A 6000-nucleotide genomic window follows, 5' to 3' on the forward strand; every position below is an offset into this window, starting at 1 on the left:
TGCACAGTGCCCAGAGCACAAACCCACCCTGCACAGCACCCAGAGCTGCCAAACACAACCTGCACAGCACCCAGAGCACAAACCCACCCTGCACAGCGCCCAGAGCACAAACCCACCCTGCACAGCACCCAGAGCACAAACCCACCCTGCACAGCACCCAGAGCACAAACCCACCCTGCACAGCGCCCAGAGCACAAACCCACCCTGCACAGCACCCAGAGCACAAACCCACCCTGCACAGCACCCAGAGCACAAACCCAGCCTGCACAGCACCCAGAGCACAAACCCACCCTGCACAGCACCCAGAGCACAAACCCACCCTGCACAGCACCCAGAGCACAAACCCACCCTGCTGGGCCTTCCTCCCCTTCCCTTTCCTCCTCCTGCTCTCCTGGATCTCCCCAGCCCCATCTGCCCATTCCAGCTCCGGTCACACCGGAGGAGTTTTCCCAACGAGGCAGAAAAAAACCCACTTCCAAATCACCTCCAAATCATCCCCCCCACGGGATTTTTTTCCTCCTCTATCACCTTAAATTTTTTTTGTGCACTTTTCCCACAGTTTTGAAAGGAATCCCCCATCAAATCATTTTATTACCCCGACTTCTGCCTCTGATAAACCCAGCCTGGAGCCCTGAGCAGAGCAAGGTGAGATTTCCTCCACATCCACCTTTCTGCTCCTTATTCTCCACATGGAAAAAATCCCAGTTTTTGCTGCCAGGCTGGCTCTGCACCCCGGGAGGAGGAGGGACGGCTTCCGCCGGAACGCGCTGCCAACGCCTGCTGCCAACCTGCCAGGGCACGGCAAGTGTCACCAGGGCTGGCACACCGGCACCACACCGCTCCACCCAGCCAGACCTCGGCACAACAGGCTGCAAACACAGCCTGGCTTTCCCCAAAAGCAAAATAAACCCCGGGAGAAACGATCCAGACTCACGCCGGGCTCCTTTCCCCGCGCGTCCCGCTGCCAACGCCGTGCCCGTGGCACAGGAATCCTTTCATGATTTCCCTCCAGCTCATCCCTGCTCCAGCAGGATCCTTATGAAATAAATCATGGCTTTGGACCTCTCCTCGCCTCCTCCTGCCTCTCTTTTCTGTCTTTTCTCACTTCCAAACACGTTTTTGTCACGGGCAGCCGGATCACCGCGACACGTCTCACGCCGGAGCTTCGCCTGAGCCGTGCCAAGAGCCGTTTAAATTAGGAAAAGTTTGTAAAAAACAAAAACAAACCCTCAAGCAGCGTCTTGGCTGGATTTCATCTCCCAAACACTTGGAGAGGGGGGAGAAAGGAAAAAAAAAATTTAAAAAGATTAGGAAGTTTTTCAAGCTGTGCCCGGCCCCATCTTGATCTACAAGTTCTGTTTGACTTGAAAAAGGTGCAGCACAAGGAGGTTTTGTAAGAGATAAAATGGGTGCAAGTCCTTGCCCTGAGCTGGCCCAGGAGCCAGCACTGCTGGTCACAGCCCCATGGCCACTCAGGGGCCACCCCAAGGGTCACCAGCTCCATGTCCCAGCCCCTGGGGTTATTTCTGAGCCAGCTGCTCCCCCTGAGTTCCAATCAGGTGCATCCAGAAGGACTTTTACACTTTCCGCGGCAAACACATGGAAATTCCAATCTCAGAGTGGTTTTATTTTCTCCTTTTTTTTTTCCTTCCCTCTGCGGGGAGATGCCCAGGGAGCAGCACCGAGCTCCCCACCCTGCAGAATTCCCCTGTCCGTGCTGCAAACCACAGAGGAAGGGACAGGAAATTTCAAGTTGCCACTTCCAGGAGTGGCAGGTGACGCCGAGGTGGCAGCGGGGTCATTTCGGGAGCGGAGGAAAAACCCCAGGGTGGCCCTGGAGGAGGAGATGGGGACCCAAAAATGGGGAACAACCCCAGCACACCCCAAACCCACCTGCCAGCACCATCCCAGCGCTCTGCTGGGCTTCAAACCCACGGAGATTAAATGGAAAAAAAAACATTTCCCGAAAGAAGAGATTTTCCCCAAACCCTTCAGGCTCCCAAACCCCACCACGGAGGGGAAAGGCAAGGAGCCATAAATGTGCATGAGTTATAAACCCAGGGACCTCCAGGCTTCTCCTCCCGCCTTTCCTGGTGGGAAGAATGAGCCTGTTCCCCTTGCCCCCCACCTTGCTGCCACAAAGGCAATCCCAGCCCCAAACTCTCCCCCTCCGGCCCCACTCCCCGCCGGACCGGCAAGAAAAGAGAAAAAAAAAAAAAAAAAAAAAAAGGGTGGGTGGGAGGGGGGTGGAAAAAAAAAATAAAATCAAAGGAGAGAGAGAAAACCCTGAAAGGCAGAGCCCCCCAGCCCCTCCCCAGCCCCACAGCGAGACACAAACATCAGCAGACTCAAAGCATCCCCCGAGCCAGCGGCGGAAAAGAAAAGCTCCCGGGCTCTCCGGGCAGCAACTTCACAACTGAGTGCACTCGCATTCCTGCCGGGTTATTAGGAGAGAAAGGCCGAGGGCCCGAGGAGATATTTTAGTGTCACTTGATTTTATACATTGCACTCTTTTTTTTTTTTAATTTTTTTTTTTTTTGGTTGTTGTTGTTTTCTGAACGCTCCCTGCTCTTCCCTTTCCGAAGGGGATGTAAAAGCTACGGCTGCCTGATTTCCAGGCAGGACAGCGGGGCTGGGTGCGGTTTTTACAGATATTTGGGATATTATCTGTTCTCCAGCCTCTTCCCCACCTCCCCCAGCAGCAACTTTAATCCGTTTTATTCCACCTCGCTCCGTTTGCTCAGCCTTTCCCCCCTCCCCTCCTCCTTCCCTGACCCCGCCGGGCGACGCATCCCGGGGTGCAGGGGTTGGGGGGGGATTTTCCACACTGATCCCGTTCTCCTGCCCTTTTCCCCCCCTCATCAAATCCAACTTTGTGCTGCTCACCACTGCCACTTTGCATTTTATAATTTTTTACCTCCGGAGCGATGCTCGATCCGGCCGGGAACGGACGCACCCCCATCCACAGACTGAGAATTCCGTGAAAAAAAAAGGGGGTTTGGGATGGGGGAGACCCAAAAAAACACAGCCCCAACAAAGAATAAATTAAAATTACACAGCAAAATGAACGGGGAGCAGCTCAAAGCAGCAGCTCCCAGCGGTTTTTGGGAGCAGACGGCTCCGGGATCTTCTCCACAGCCCCCAATCCCACACCACAAAGGGCAGGAGAAGCTCCAGAGCCCTGACAAAGCTCCCTGCCTTGGCACAGGGAATTCTGCCCCTTCTCCCCCACATTCTCCCCATTCCCAGTTCGATTTTTCTCTGGAGGAGAAAAAAAAAATTAAATAAAAACAAGGAGAGCAAAGTAATTTGCCCAAACCTGATTATTTCCTCCACCCACCCGCTCATGGAGCTTGCTAGATTTATTTTTGATGGATTTTAAGGTGGGGTGGCAATTAAAAAAAAATAAAAAATCCTTAATTTAGAGTTCAGATTTTAGAAAACCCTGAGAGTTTGCTGTGTTTTCATCGAGGATATGGGGAGGCATGAAAAGGAACACATCCCTGCCGACACCCGGGACCGGGTCACGCCGCCTGCGTGAGACACATGTTGGGTTGATTTAACATCAAATCCCTGCTCTCCACGGAACGTATTCCCCGTGTAAATTTTTAACACACCAGCAGAAATTTGTAAAAGTAAATCCTCCTTCTGGTTTGGGTTAAAAACAACCCAACCTTTTAATACAGAAACTAATAACAATTTTATTGTCTGCCCCACAGCTTTACGACGCTCGCGGAGAAGTGAGGTCTTAATCCCATGGAAGTTGGGAAAAGGAAAATCTTGGGGTATCAACTCATGGGGAGGGAAGAGCTGCCTGAAGCTGAGGAGTGATCCCAAGCAGGAATTCGGACACGAATTCCTCCAGCACTATATTAAGAGCAGCAGAAAAAAAAATTTAAAAAAATAATCTCAGCACAAGTTTTCCGAGCGGGCACTTCCCAACCACGACTCCCGGGAAAGTGGGGTTTGGGAATTATTCCCGTTTTCTCCTCTGCACATTTTTGATTTGTATTAAAAAGTGCACAGGAGGGAGAGAGGGGGAGACACACAGCCCTCGGCTTGTTTGCCTTTTAAACGGGGAAACAGAAACCAGCATCGCTCCCAAATGGAAAAAAAGAAAACCCAATTACGCTCCACTTGTTCTCTCCCATCCACACCTCCGAACGCGCCTGCCAACTCAAACCAGATTTCCTACACCCAAAGAAACATCCAGAGCCATCCGCGGCACTTTTCTCCCGGAGAGGGGGAGAGGGGAGAGCAGACAGAGGCGCGTTTGTTTATCCCACGGAGCGGGGAGAGGGAAGAATAGAAATCCCTGAACTTTGAGCATCGCAGCGCCCGCGGACACCGGCGGGGAAGGGGATGGTGCTGGAGGCTGATCCAGGGTGAGCCAGCACACGCTGTCTGCCCGGCAATTTCGGAACTCCCACAAGACGATGCTCCGTAATAAAAAAAAAACTCTTCCCAAACACGTTATCACCGCCGGTACCATCAGCTGCCGGCAGCATCGCGTCCGGGTCCGAGAGACCCCCCCCAAATCCTCGGGAAAGCCCCCCCAGCCTCTCTCCCCGTCCGAACAAAGGCGCACGGAACCCCCGCAAACTTTACAAGCGGGGGAAAGGCGGGCGCGGCAGAGCGTCAGCCCCTCCGGAATCCAAACCTGCGGGGCTTGCTCGGGAATATTCTCCAGCTCCATCCGAAGCCGTGCCTCGTCCTCCTCTCCCTCACCTTGCGGGCTGGGTTAGGGGTTTGGACACGGCGCTGGATTTTCCCAGGGCTGCGGGAGCGGCGGCCGGGCTGGGCTGGCTGCAGGTTGTCGGGGACGGCGGCGGCTGCTTCTCCCAGGAATTGCAAAACTTGGGGCAGACTTACGGATTTCTCTCTCCAAGGAGGGAATCACACCCCCGGGCCCAAGCAGCGGCGGGTCGAGGCTGAGTTAAAATGTGATGGAGGAGGGAAAAAAAAAAAAAAAAAAAGGAGGGGGGGAAACCCACTCAAGCCCTCCAGCAGCCGGAATTAAACCAAAACTGCCGGAGAGAAAGGAAAAGATGGGGAGGAAATGGGAAGCACCAACAAAGGGAGCGCTGGGGCGGCTGCAGGGCAGGGGCGGCCGGGCCCCCCCGCCCCGGTGCGCTGCCCCCTCGGGGGGTGCGGGACCCCCGAAGCGCCGGAGCGGAGGCGGGTCCGGATCCGGCACCGGCAGCGCGGCTGTGCCGCCGGCAGCGCAACTTTCCCGGGGCCCGACCCCCCCTCTCGCCGAGGGGGCTGCGACCCCCTCCTCCTCCTCCTCCTCCTCCTCCTTCACCGCTCCCAAACCTCGGGGGCGGCGGCGACCCCCGCCCGCACCGGGACCCCCGCGCTGCTCGGGGCGCGCAGCGAGCGCGGAGACCCCCGAACCCCCCCCGGGGGGAGCCCGTAGCGCCCCGATCCCCGAACCCCCCGGTGCCCCCCCGCGCCCCGCCGAGCCCCAGCCCGCCCGCACCCCCAGCGCCGGCCCCGCTCCCTTTGTCCGGGCGCCCGTAACAAAACTTCCGAGCGCGGCGCGGCCGAGCGCGGGGCACGGCCCGGCCGGCAGCGCGGAGCGGAGACACGGGGGACACAACCCGCAGCCCCCCGCACCTGCCGGGGGTTCCCGCCCCGCGCCCCCCTCCCCCGGGTGACGGGGGGACACCCACGGACCCTCCCGCACCGCTCGCACCCACCTGGTCGCTCCGAGCGCCGGGCTCCGGGGCGGGCATGAGCCGCGCCGCTCCTTCCCCCCCCAGCCCTGCTCAGCCCTCCCCGCACCGGCACCTTCCCCAAACTTCGACGGGGCGGGCGCGGCGGGGCCGGAGCTCAGAGGCGGCGCGGCATGGCCCGGGGGGTGGGGGCTCCGTGCGGCCGCGCCGGGAGCGGGGCCGTGCGGGGCTGGGGCGCGGGGGGCGCGGGCAGCCGGGGCCGGCCGGGGCCGTGGCCGCGCTCAGGTCCGGCTCGGCGCGGCGGCGGCGCGGGCGCGGCGGC

General features: G+C 58.1%; 1 protein-coding gene across 2 annotated transcripts in view; it reads right to left on the reverse strand.

The window, feature by feature from the left end:
* The window catches only part of FOXP4 (forkhead box P4), a 60404-nt gene extending 54655 nt beyond the window's left edge, over positions 1–5749 (reverse strand). For both annotated transcript variants that reach the window (XM_033080111.1, XM_033080110.1), the window contains exon 1: positions 5703–5749. The gene's annotated coding sequence lies outside the window, so the exon portion shown is untranslated. The remainder of the gene's footprint in view (positions 1–5702) is intronic.
* Between the last annotated feature and the right edge of the window lie 251 nt (positions 5750–6000).

This window comes from Catharus ustulatus, chromosome 25, assembly GCF_009819885.2.
Source record: "Catharus ustulatus isolate bCatUst1 chromosome 25, bCatUst1.pri.v2, whole genome shotgun sequence".
Lineage (NCBI taxonomy): Eukaryota > Metazoa > Chordata > Aves > Passeriformes > Turdidae > Catharus > Catharus ustulatus.